At 36.5% G+C, this 12,555-nt stretch overlaps 1 long non-coding RNA gene across 1 annotated transcript; it reads right to left on the reverse strand.

Moving 5' to 3' along the window:
* Positions 1-7,920: 7,920 nt before the first annotated feature.
* Positions 7,921-11,319, reverse strand: LOC136856461 (uncharacterized). Its single transcript, XR_010858344.1, has 2 exons — positions 11,215-11,319; positions 7,921-8,411 (listed from the first exon to the last, which is right to left on the reverse strand). It is a non-coding gene; the product is annotated as an uncharacterized lncRNA (long non-coding RNA).
* Between the last annotated feature and the right edge of the window lie 1,236 nt (positions 11,320-12,555).

Here is a 12,555-nt window from a genome sequence, read left to right on the forward strand (position 1 = left end):
AGCATTTTCATGCAAATCACTTAATAAAACCAGCATGTGATGCAGTCAGTCAAATGTAACAAAAATGAAAAATTTTGACCAGTATGTTCCCAAATCTTGGTAAATGACGCTCTACAAGTTAGAATTATTCCAATGCATCACCAGATTTACCTGAATTTTAGTCAGTTATCCCTGATAAAAATGAGTCAGTCGTATAAATGGATATCTCTGAAGAAAGAGCTTATAACCCATCAAAAAATGTTTAAAAGTAGATTCATGCACAGTTCTAAGAAAATAATTCTGACAACTACAGAGCCAACAGTACAATGGCAACCACATTCGAAAATATATACATCATAACCACATATCTTTTGCTTGATGTTTCTCGTTTTCTTCAACATTAAATAAAAGACTCAGATTCTGTTACAAGACGTTGGAGAAGATCCAGCGTCAAATCTCAAAGCAAACCGACAACAGAATGTCAAAATGTCTGAAAAATCATGGATTTTCTGACAAGTTATTCATAGAAAAAAATGAATTTGCAATTTAACAGCCATCATACATCGTTGGATACAAAGTTCTGGGAGTAAAACCCACAGGTCAATACACCATATCAAGACACTACATGCCAAGCAAGTATTTGCTTTAGTACAAAAATACAGCAATTTGAGTGAATAAGCCAAGGCTTATCTTAGAAGTAACATTACCACACCATCCTTGGCACTTCCTGTACATAAAAGTTCTCTGGCATTTAATTGGTCTAAAATTCTCATTTGTGACACAGAAAACTGGAACACATCTTGGAAAGCTCAAGGGAAGTATACAAGGCAAATCCCACCTCGGCCAATCAGCTGCCAGCTTAGAAAACTTAAGCCCTTTGGGTCGACTTCAAAGTTGGTAACCGACTGGCTGTATACCTCCTGCTGGGGGCATTCCCTCCTTCGGGGCACTGCAGTGCTGACCCCAAGGAGTCCTTTATTTGAATTCTTTCCAGTTTTGTTTTCTATCTACAAAAGTATATACATATATATATGAGAGGACTTCTGTACTTCAACTTACGTCCCTGAATAATAAGCAATAATTCTTAGCTTTCTTTAAACTGTATGGGTTTACAGGTCAATTTTTTACAGATATTGCTCTAGTTCTCACTTTATACAGTGCTAAAAACCTCCCTCTCAGATATTAACATAAGATGAAACTCCTAACTTAACCACATTACAAAACATGAACTACAAATTTGCGACAAAAACTCCAGAATCCTCTCTAGAATATGGTGACAAAACAAATTATCTGTACATCCAAAGATTGACCTCAATTTCATACCCTACCAATCTAAGACCCAAATATCTGGTGTCATGTACGAATGAGGAATTATAAGTGTGTAACCTACTTGTGTACTTTAAGAGTGGGAATTTTGAGTGTGAGGTAGTAAGAGTGAGGTATTTAATCCCTGTGTCTGAAGGTAATGGCAAAACCCCTTGGTGTATAATATAAGTGTGGTTTAAGTGTTTAGAGTAAGAATGTAAGTGTGAAAATGGTGCCTCACAGAGAGAGAGAGAGAGAGAGAGAGAGAGAGAGAGAGAGAGAGAGAGAGAGAGAGAGAGAGAGAGAGAGAGAGAGAGAATCTTCTCAAGGCAAAAGCATGTGGACTTCATTATAACATGAAAAGTGCAGAATTCTTGCCACCAATTGTTCAGGTGATCAGAACTGCTTCTACAGGGCCAGATGACTACAACTCCAGAGCCTGCAAGTTTGTGTTGTAAACATGGAAAGCGTTTCTGTTTAACAGCTTTAACAGGGGACTGGGTATATGCCCTTGAATGTATACTGTATGATATTCAAGTTGACTGAAAGAGAAGTCTAGTCACAAAGGATGGTTGAGAGGATGAAGCAAGAACAATCTCTAAAGTTATCTAATGATTTTTTTAAAAATCCGTTTTCTACAGCTTATAACCCTGCAAAAAAATATTGGTGCTTCAGATTTCTGCTAACGTGGGCCAGTAAGTGAAAATTTGCATAACTATGAGTCTCCAATTTCAAAGTTTATCTAGCCTAGACTGCAATGTACACATGATATATTATTAAAAGGAAACGCTGGATACAGATATAATTCTCTTGATTTTTAGTTGTGCTGACAAATAACAAAGGCAATAATTACTTTTTCTAGCTATATGGAGGCCAAGACTTGACAAGAACTGAGCAAAAAGTTGAAATGCAGAAGTCCCCGTACAATACAATCAATACAATTTGGTGTTACAGTACAATAATTTTCCCATTATACAAATTTTAAAGTTAAATTTTTACCAATAACAGTTACTGATCAAATAACTTTAATTCAATGGGAATTGTATAAAACATGTTAACAAAAAATAAAAAAATAATACCTTAACCTAAAATCTCCATATGTCAAGACACTGTTGCAATGGGAATTCTAAAATTTACGAAACCTATAAGATCGGAAACAATGAACGTGAACTTCTCAGACAATTTATGTTAAAGCCACAAGCATCTAAGATATATATTTTTTTTTATATTAATACATTATCCAATTTGATTAGTTTTTAAACAAACAGCTGCTATACATTTTTTTAATAAGTAATCTCTTCTTTCGTTCTGTATCTCCCATTCCTTCCGTTACTTCTTTCTAATGAACACCATATTCTTTGGAAGCCTGAATTTCAAGTCAAGTGGCCCCTGTGGTGGACTTGTTCCATATGAATAGGGTTCATCTTCTGAATCATAGTGATGATAATGAGAAGTCCACTAACATATTAATTTCCCTTTCAGAGTAAAAGTCTAAAAATATCTAGTGCTCCAGTGGAACGATTACCGACTAGTTCTCGAGAAGATTTTAATCTTCCAAGAAAGCCTACTGTATGTATCAGTATAACATTAAGATGAGTAAACCCTTGACATAATTCATATACCAAAAACATTCTTCTGAAACTCCCCTTAAAAGGTTTCATTTGAATTTACTTATCCATATGCTTAAGATACCATTGTTAACAATACCTAACCTCATTTAAAATAACGCTTTCAATTCGAGCTTGCTTACGATTCATTTACTAGAATGCAACTTTCATAAGAATACAAATTACCCTCAAGTATCATTTACCTAATATGCCATTGTTAATTGTCTCACATTCCCTTTAAAGCAATGCTTTTGAATTGGAGTTCACTTCTCAGATCATTTACCTACAATATATTTGACAATTATACAAAACTACCCTCAAAGTAACACTTTCAGTTTGGAACCTTCACATACCACCAGTGTCTTGAAATAAGCAGAGATGCCTTGAGAACAATACTCTTGATAAGATGCTCTCCAGTAGTTACGGTATTAACTTTAAATTGATGTATGTTTGATGTCAAGCAAGAGGCACTATTGTCATGGAAAGGCTTGTACAATATTCACAGAGTATCATACGTTTAACAGCTTGAAAAGAATGGAAAGTTCTTTATGCCATTCTGAGATAAAACTAATGAACTAAATACTGAAATATCTCCTCTTACATCGCAAAAATGTAAATGCTTCAGGCTGTGATATCTCCCCTGTATTAAACAAAACCTCTCAGTAACCTCAATTTTCAAAGTGAATGTACCAATGCTTACATAACATTACAATAACACATGACCTCAAAACTAATATTAATCTAATTCTATATAAATTCCAATATAAATAAATCAAAATCTATGGATTAAAGCTACGAGGAGTATATGAGAAAGCTTAACTCCAAGTCCCTACTATGATGGAAGCTAGTTCAAGAATTATAAGATTCACTGAGGAAAAATAAAAAATTTAAACTTCAGCCAAAAATATTATCTATTCTATAAAGGTTAATACCTCATAGGTTTTGACTCTACACAACTGTTCCTAACTATACTGGCCACTACGAAAATATTATCATTATTCAGAAGATGAAACCTATTCATATGGAACAAGCCCTCAGGGGCCATTGACTTCAAATTCAAGCTTCCAAAGAATATGGTGTTCATTAGGAAAATGTAAGAGGAGATAAAGGGGAAATACACTCACTTATTAAAAAAGAAAAAATAAGTAAATGATAAATTACAAAGATAAAAATGTATTAAAAAGAAAAAACTAATGAATTAACAAATAGATAAAAATATATTGAAATGCAAGGTGAACAGTATTAGGGTAGCAATGCACTGCACCTTCGCTTTAACTTCTGAAGTAGTTCCAATTGCACGACATCCCTCTGGGAGGCTGTTCCACAGTCCATTGGTGTGAGGAATTAAGGACCTACTCTTTCTTGCTACTGAACTTTTTGCTATTGATAATTTTTTTACTTTACAGTAAAATGACTGAAAATACTAAGCATAACCTACTATCAATCTCACGTGACCTTCGTATCCAGGCCTGCTAGCATTGAACAATTAAAATGTAACCATGACTACCTAATAGTATTACATTGCACTAATAAGAAATATATGTTTAATATTACGTAACCTGAAACATCCTTGACTACCTATTAGATATTAAACTATTGAGAATTTTAGGTAAAAATGATGTATCCTGAAATGTACTATGTTCCTTGGCAGTTGATGTTAACATTGAATGGAAATTCAAGTGAAAAAAGAAAATTCTCTATTGGAAACATAGCTGTGTTAAACTCATTGGATGCCTAAGCTGAGAGAGAGAGAGAGAGAGAGAGAGAGAGAGAGAGAGAGAGAGAGAGAGAGAGAGAGAGAGAGAGAGCTAAAATGAACAAGAAAATTCAGTTGCCTACTGATCCGGAAAAATGGAACTAATTATAACTGATATCAAACTGATGCTAGATTCAATTCAAAACAAAATGTAGTATCCTGAAACCTACAGAACACTTGATAGTTATATTAAACAGAACAGGAATTCATAACCAAAACCTATACATCCTAAAAATGACTGAGCTAAGAGACAACTTTAAACTTGTCAGAAAATAAAATAAAACTATCCTGAAATGTGCTGAAGTACTCAACATATTAAACTTATAAGTCTTGTCCAGAAAAGACTATGTATCCTGAAGTATATTGAGGTACCACAAAGCTATGACTAAACTGATAAGAAAGTTAACTATATAAATATACTGCAACACAGAGCTACTTGATAGCTGACAGAGATATTCAAGTGGAAAAATATACTATGTACCCTAAATTATACTGAATTGACAGCTGATGCTATGTGATAAGAGGTCTGGGCAAGACTGCTACGGATCCTGAAACATACTGAACTACATTTTACCTGATAATAAACTTATAAAAATGACATTTTCATGATAAGATAAAGTCAGATCTCTTCTTTCTGTATTTCCCTTTACCAGCCTCTTGCTTCTTCCTAATGAACACCATAAAATTGGAAGCTTGAATTTCAAGTCAATGGCCCCTGTGGTGGGCTTGTTCCATATGAATAAGTTTCATCCTCTGAATAATAATAAGTTAGGCAGCTGTTGACATAGGTGATTAAGCACTACATTCTGGCCCTGCATACAAATTTGTTTCATAAAAATGTAAGCGTTTCTCGAAGTCCAGTTCTTCTTGCATAGCAGATACTTGTGGAACTGCAAGTTGAGACTAGAGTCTGTTCAAAAATGTTCCATTTCCTCTTTCTTGCAAGCTGCAGTAAGCACTCTCCTGAAAAGACGAGGAAGAAGTTAATGAAGTCATGTCACGGTGAGATCTCTTGGCTTACAAAGCAATATGATAAAAGATAATTCCTCATAACCAGGCCCCAAGCATCCTATACCTAGTCCCCTTTTACTAAAATGGCAGAGATTGGACATGGCCTTTTCAGACCTGTACAGAATGTCTGTAGTCTTTTATCAAAGTCATCTTAATGAGAAGGTATTTCATTTTATCACAGCTACTGTAAGTGTTAATTCAAGACTTAATTGCAGTGCAAGTTTCACTAAGAAAATTGAGGCTTCTTGGTGTAAGTTTCAATTAGCAAATCAAAGTAAAAAGTTCCCTATCTTTCCTGTACTATTATTATTATTATTATTATTATTATTATTATTATTATTATTAGTAAATAGAACGGCCGTCTGGATGCAAGGATGTGCAGTTCCTTAACTAATGTTGGACACGTCATCATCATCATCCATTTTACTAAAAAATAGATTAGTGAAAGAAAAATTGCAGCCCTATAGCCTCAGTTTTGATTTTATTTAAGGTTAAAGTTGGCCATAATCGTGATTCTGGCAACGATATATGATAGGCCAACACCAAGCCGTGGTTGAAGTTCATGGGTCGCGGCTCATACAGCATTATACCAAGACCACAGAAAGATGGACCAATTTTCGGTGGCATTGATTATACGCTCTACAGAAAACTCTATTGCACCGAAGAAACTTGGGCACATTTTTCACTTGTTTATACATTGTACATGAGACATACTCGTATGCTTCTTAAGCACTGATTAGGTATACAAAAACGTGATACTAAGCACTTCCCTACCATGCAGCAGTAACTGGCCATAGTCCATACGATGACATCTTCGTAGGATAAACTGGAATTCCAGCTGGCTTCTCCTGAATGAGACGTGACCAGTCACGCAAAACGCCCAGAGACCTGAGAAACAAATGTTCGTTAATTTTACAGTTTTAATGGAATTTTTAAAGAATATTGTTCTGTGCAAATGTTATGTCGAGTCGACTGTCTTACAGAGTCAATACACCATTGATTTAACAATGCGGTTCCTGACCCTAGTCACGTTTGTATGATTTTAGCATGACACCTCTTGTGAAAATTTTTAAATTTCGGCCCATGGAAAATTATATTGACCTATACCTATCTCAAGGTTCATACTTTTATATAAGAATCTTCTATGAAACTAGTAACGTCAGTAATTGAGGCAAAAATGGCCTGTGCACTATTGTACCAAGTGTTGATATTTTTGTTCTCGTATCCACTCCAGAGTTATCGACAGGTTGATGGTTTCTTTCACAGATTATCCAACCAGATAAGAAAACTTACTTAGCAGTTTCAGTGGCTGACTCCTCCTGCCCTGTCGTGAAGGTTGGTGAAGCTCTCTACCTCGACACCTGCTTTCTTAGTTAGTACAGAGGTTCCTGGTTCCTGCTCGATGTCGTTTTGGTATAAACTGAAGCCGTTTCAGTACATCCATCAAGTCAATTTGATACAACCCAGTTCGTTTCCACCTCTCTCTCTCTCTCTCTCTCTCTCTCTCTCTCTCTCTCTCTCTCTCTCTCTCTCTCTCTCTCTCTCTCTCTCTCTCAGGGATGTCACACTGTCTAAATCCTCCACCGCCTCTTGAAGTCCTCCCCCCACTAAAACTCTCTCTCTCTCTCTCTCTCTCTCTCAGGAAGTAGTGTGCACTCTGTCTTATCCACCGCCTCTTGGTCCCCCCCTCCCTCTCTCCTCATCCTCTCTCTCTCTCTCTCTCTCCTAAAAAATTTAACACTAAAACGGATTACTAAAATACAGAAAAATTTACACTTTACGTAATTCAGATATCAAGTACGTTATAAATATAGATCAGGATCAAAATTAAATAATTTTCTATTAATTTTAGAAAGTACTTATTAATTTGCTATTACTTTTATTGCTCATGATAATTTCGCGATTCTAGTATAATAACAATACCTTAACATACCGTGTTGGTTTCTCAAACATCAAATTTCCAATTCTATAATTAATTTACTGACTTCGCGTTGACAAAAAGGAAAAAGCAAATGGTTCCTAAACCTGGAATGACGACAATCTTTACTCCAGAGCTGAATGTCGCACCAATGCATATGCAATAATCGAATGGACCTAAGAGGTCATTCAGCGCTGAAAGGGAGACAGTAGAAAGGTTTTAAAGGTGTAACTGGAGGAAGACCTATTGCAGTTGTTAACAGAAGGTGGGGGAAAGTCAGGGGGAAAGTATGGGGGAGAGAAATATGAACGGAGGAAGTACAGGAGGAGGAATGAAAGGGGTCGCAGCTATGGGCCTAGGGGACGCTGCTAAGATCCTTGACTAATGCCTACAGTGTACCGCGTGAGGTGCACTCCTTTTCTCGACGTGTCTGTCTCTATATGGTTTCAAGCTCTCACTCTCCTTCCTGGGTAACTTGGGTCCCTGGGCCCCACAATCAAACCCAAAAGAGGCCCCTTTACCAAAGATTTCCTCCGGAATCGTCGGAGATGGCCATTATTGCATGATTAACTTAAATTTCGCTCTGTTGAGTTACACTTCTTATTTCTCAGCTGAGAGACTGGGGTTGCTGATTTATTTATTAAATACTGTATATCTAGATCTACTATCGTCAGTAATCAAATCTGTTAGGTTTGATTGAGTCTTATTCAGTAACTCATGACTTGAACGATCTAAAATTAAAACATCCCAGCGAGTTGTACCGAACTGCTTTTATGGATGTACTGAAACGGCTTAATTCGAAATGGCTATGATTGCCCCTGAAGTGAAACCTCGTCTGTAAAAAAAATTATCTACATTAATTACTTACAAGGTAAAAAGTTATATACAAATGATTACATATCAACCTAAAACTACAAAGGTATCGTACCAGTTAATCCCACAAGTTATGTAAGCTTTGGGACAGCGACAATCACTAATCTTTCTCTTCATAACACATGACTGGAATCGTGTAACATAAAAACCATTAGTGTTTAAATACCGTTCAGTCATGACTAAAGCAACTGAGTAATTATTCAGTTACCAGTTTCTGATATTGAACGCGACTGACCCATTTTAAAGAATGGTGAGCAGCGTACCACCATTTCCTTCTTAAAATGCGTCGAGATATAGCAGCGTTTATTCCGACTACATAAAATAATGAAATGAAACTGTATAGTACAACATTTCACATTCAAATCGCAAACCTACGGTAATGTTCAAACACTCTCGGTGAGTCAAATATTTCACCAAGGTCTTTCCTTTGCTTGTCAATCAAAAACTGTTAGAAGCATCGACCCCACATAGAAGTGGTTGCATGTTCAGTGTATGGCACTCAGCATTTTCTGAAGCAGGCTTACACTCTCGCCCTACTGAAAATAATATTGTTCCCTCCAGCATAAATTGAACTACCAAGCCGGATATTTTGTCATAAGCCATAGCTAGGGATCTGGTATTCTAAACGCACGCTACGTGTGCTAAAATTCTGGCTCTATCAATTAATACTTTCTCGTTGTCTGAGTGTTATGGCAGTATATATTGGACAATCATTATGGATTCTTCTTTTGTCTACACGCGTGAGTTTGTGACAAATACATGCGCGAGTCCTTTTCTGTCATTATACCTCCTTCGGTGGTATGATGACAGAAAAGAACGCCTACATTTAACAACAGGTAAAACTCACACAACACATACCACTCTACAGTTACTGACTGTCTCTGTAAATATGTCCAAAGTACAGTTCGTCATTAGTCCATCGTTAACTTATATTAGCATTCTTAGAACTTGAGACAAAGAGAAGAAAGGAATTATCTCAACACATTCAAACAATGCTCGAACGCTTTCAATAGGCTTCAGTGAACAATGACCCCATTATTCATCCGACCCGTGAGCTTTCGAACAGATAGGTTTAATATTTTCACTATTAAGAATGGGGTATAAATTTCACAACGCTCTATACTAAGGGACACACGTTTTACCAAGGTTCGACTTCCGTAACCGATCCTAAAAATGACTGGATTGTCTGGCTAACTGCGCATAAACAAAGGCTACAATATGACATATACCCACTTGTTTACAAGGCTTTAAATATCAATCTTTGAACAACTTGACACCAACTCTGCCAACACGTACGGAAATATAATAAAAACATAATATCTTTGGCTAACCAGCGGTTATACGTCCACATAGTCTCGATAACATCGAATAAGCTCACGATACACCGAACTTTTCTACCCCTGCTGCCCGACGTTCATCAACACTTCCAGTTTTAAGTCACCTGAGTCTAAGACAAGACAGAACTTTGTTGACTAACTTACGGAAAGTCACGGTTACTTCACCTACCCTAGACGGCTGCACAAGACTGGGTCTCAAAACGATTTTAACAATTTTGCAAACTTGTCCTTTTGCCCGTTAAGTCACTGTGAAACTGAGACGGTGGACTTACGTTGAAGTCAATCTTTTATAATATATAGACGGATTTTTCTTCAAACGCACAAGACTAATGACATAAGTCTCAAAACGCTTTTAACAATTTTGGCAAACGGCTGATGGAAGACCAATTGGGAAGCTTTCCCTTCATCTCTGATAAAAGATACGGAGCTGTACGAATGCAATAAAGCCTGTCTTTAAAATATGCTCTCGTGCTCACGCGCGTGTAAATTTCCAATACCTATCACTTAGCTTCCATAGATCATACCCGCTGTGAAATTGGTGCAAAAATAAACAAAATGAGAGTCCATTTAACCCATAATCTCAAACTAATCAGAAAAACTGTCCCGGAATATCTTTAAATGATTTGAGAAATGAAAGTTGGGTCTAACTACAAGCCGTCGACTGACCACTCGGTAATCAGGCAATTCGCCTGCGATCACGGCTGTTCCCTTAATACAAGCATTATGTTGCAAATTCCTATGATTATTCAACAGGTACACGAATAATTGTCACATTGGTTATATAGAACAATAGATGAATTAAGTTACGAATTGGTGATATTGACTCGGCAAGCACTTGGCCGTTGATTACCATGCAGTGTCACACAAGGAGAGAAACAATGTATGGCATTGAAGGGGTGAGTCATCTCAAGCCTATCCGATTCCCATCACTTGAATTTTATTTATATTCTTAGATAATAATGATTTTAAACTGCACATATCATACTTTGCACTTTAGGGATTTAGAGCCAAAACAAATCTAGACAGTTGGCTCTTTGCCCCATCATCTGAGATCGAAATGGTCTGTCAGAGATCGTCTGTGTTGGTTTAAAGAGCCCAGGTGTCCACATCAGGCCTCTTAGCCCATTAACACTACTACACACACGATAAAAGCTCTGCTATGGACCCAGAGCCACAGATACGTCCATAAGCCTCAGAATTTTCACAGAAATTTGCAAAGACAATTTTTTGAAAGTATACGATGGTCCTCGAGCTTCGAGCGACTTTACAACCTACGAAATTTCTCAGAGAAGTGACAACACTAAACCCCGTGACCACAGTACTCCTTTCCGTACCATTCTTAAGATTTCCAGTGTTTATTGAAACCTCCAACGCCTACAAAACACTCAAGAATGTAAGAAAAACGACCTTGAAACTCCATATTCTTACCAGAGTCCTTCTGTTCAGGCCACAAGCTCTTGTTTACAATGAGCACTCAGCACTGTCCTTCGTCCATAGACCAAGTACACTGATCACTGAGCCTTCCGATGTTTGGGAAGGAGTTGCTTTGGCCAATCAGAGGCCTCCACCACACGGAACTTTCTATCGTCCCCTTTCGTTGGCTGAAATCTTTGACTTTTGGCAAATCATCTTCGTACACGATCTCCCATTGGCTGATGGAATGAGACCCAGTTTTCAAAAGGTATATCTAGGGGAGCCATTATGGAATAGTTGACGACCGTGTAAGTATGCAAATGAAAAGCTAAAAGTCAGATAATAAATGAATGATAATAGGAAGGGTTATAGAATAAGAGGAAAAGATATTGAAAGAATTAAGGACACGTAATCGATAAAAGTTGTATCCTACATAGCCTACACATACGTGTGTGTATTTAAATCTGATTGGGCTTCTGCTTGTCCTTGATCATGTGTATCTACACACACACACACACACACACACACACACACACACACACATATATATATATATATATATATATATATATATATATATATATATATATATATATATATATATATACCCACCAGTTTATCCACGAATGTGGCCATCGTGAATTTATAATCAGAACAAATAGGATTTGAAATGGGACTCAAATGTCTGGGCGAACTTCAGCTCGAATCTTATCACTGCTATGTTATATATCCAGTAAATGTACCTCGCTATTGAACCTCTCAGTTCCAGAGGTTCTTTATTCCTCACACCGTTGGACTATGGAACAGCATCCCTACCAACGTCGTGCAGTTGGAACTTCTTCAGAAGTTCGAACGAAGAGGCAATGCATTACTACCCTTATACAATTCTCCTTGCATTTTAATAATTTACTTACATTTTTACTTATTTATTCATTAATTTATCTGCTTTTCTAATAACTGACCCCCTCTTTCTGTAATTTTCCCATTGCCTCCTGTTAGTTCTTTCGAATGAACACCATAATATTCTTTGGAAGCTTATTGAATTTCCAGTCAAAGGCCCCTTTGGTGGGTTTGCTCCATATGATAGGGTTCATCTTCTGAATAATAATAATAATAATAATAATAATAATAATAATAATAATAATAATAATAATAATAATAATAATAATAATAATCAATGAAATATTAAGATCACCAATTACAAAAAAATGGTATTTCACAAAGTGATCTATATTTTTTTTTATTTTAAGCCCCTTCAAAGTCACTGTTGAGTTTAATAGCAAAAATTATCGATCTCAAGTAATCTAGATCTTATTAACTGAAAATAGTAACTAATAATCAGGGATTTTTTTATCA

Source organism: Macrobrachium rosenbergii, chromosome 36 (genome assembly GCF_040412425.1).
Source record: "Macrobrachium rosenbergii isolate ZJJX-2024 chromosome 36, ASM4041242v1, whole genome shotgun sequence".
In the NCBI taxonomy this organism is placed as follows: Eukaryota; Metazoa; Arthropoda; class Malacostraca; order Decapoda; family Palaemonidae; genus Macrobrachium; species Macrobrachium rosenbergii.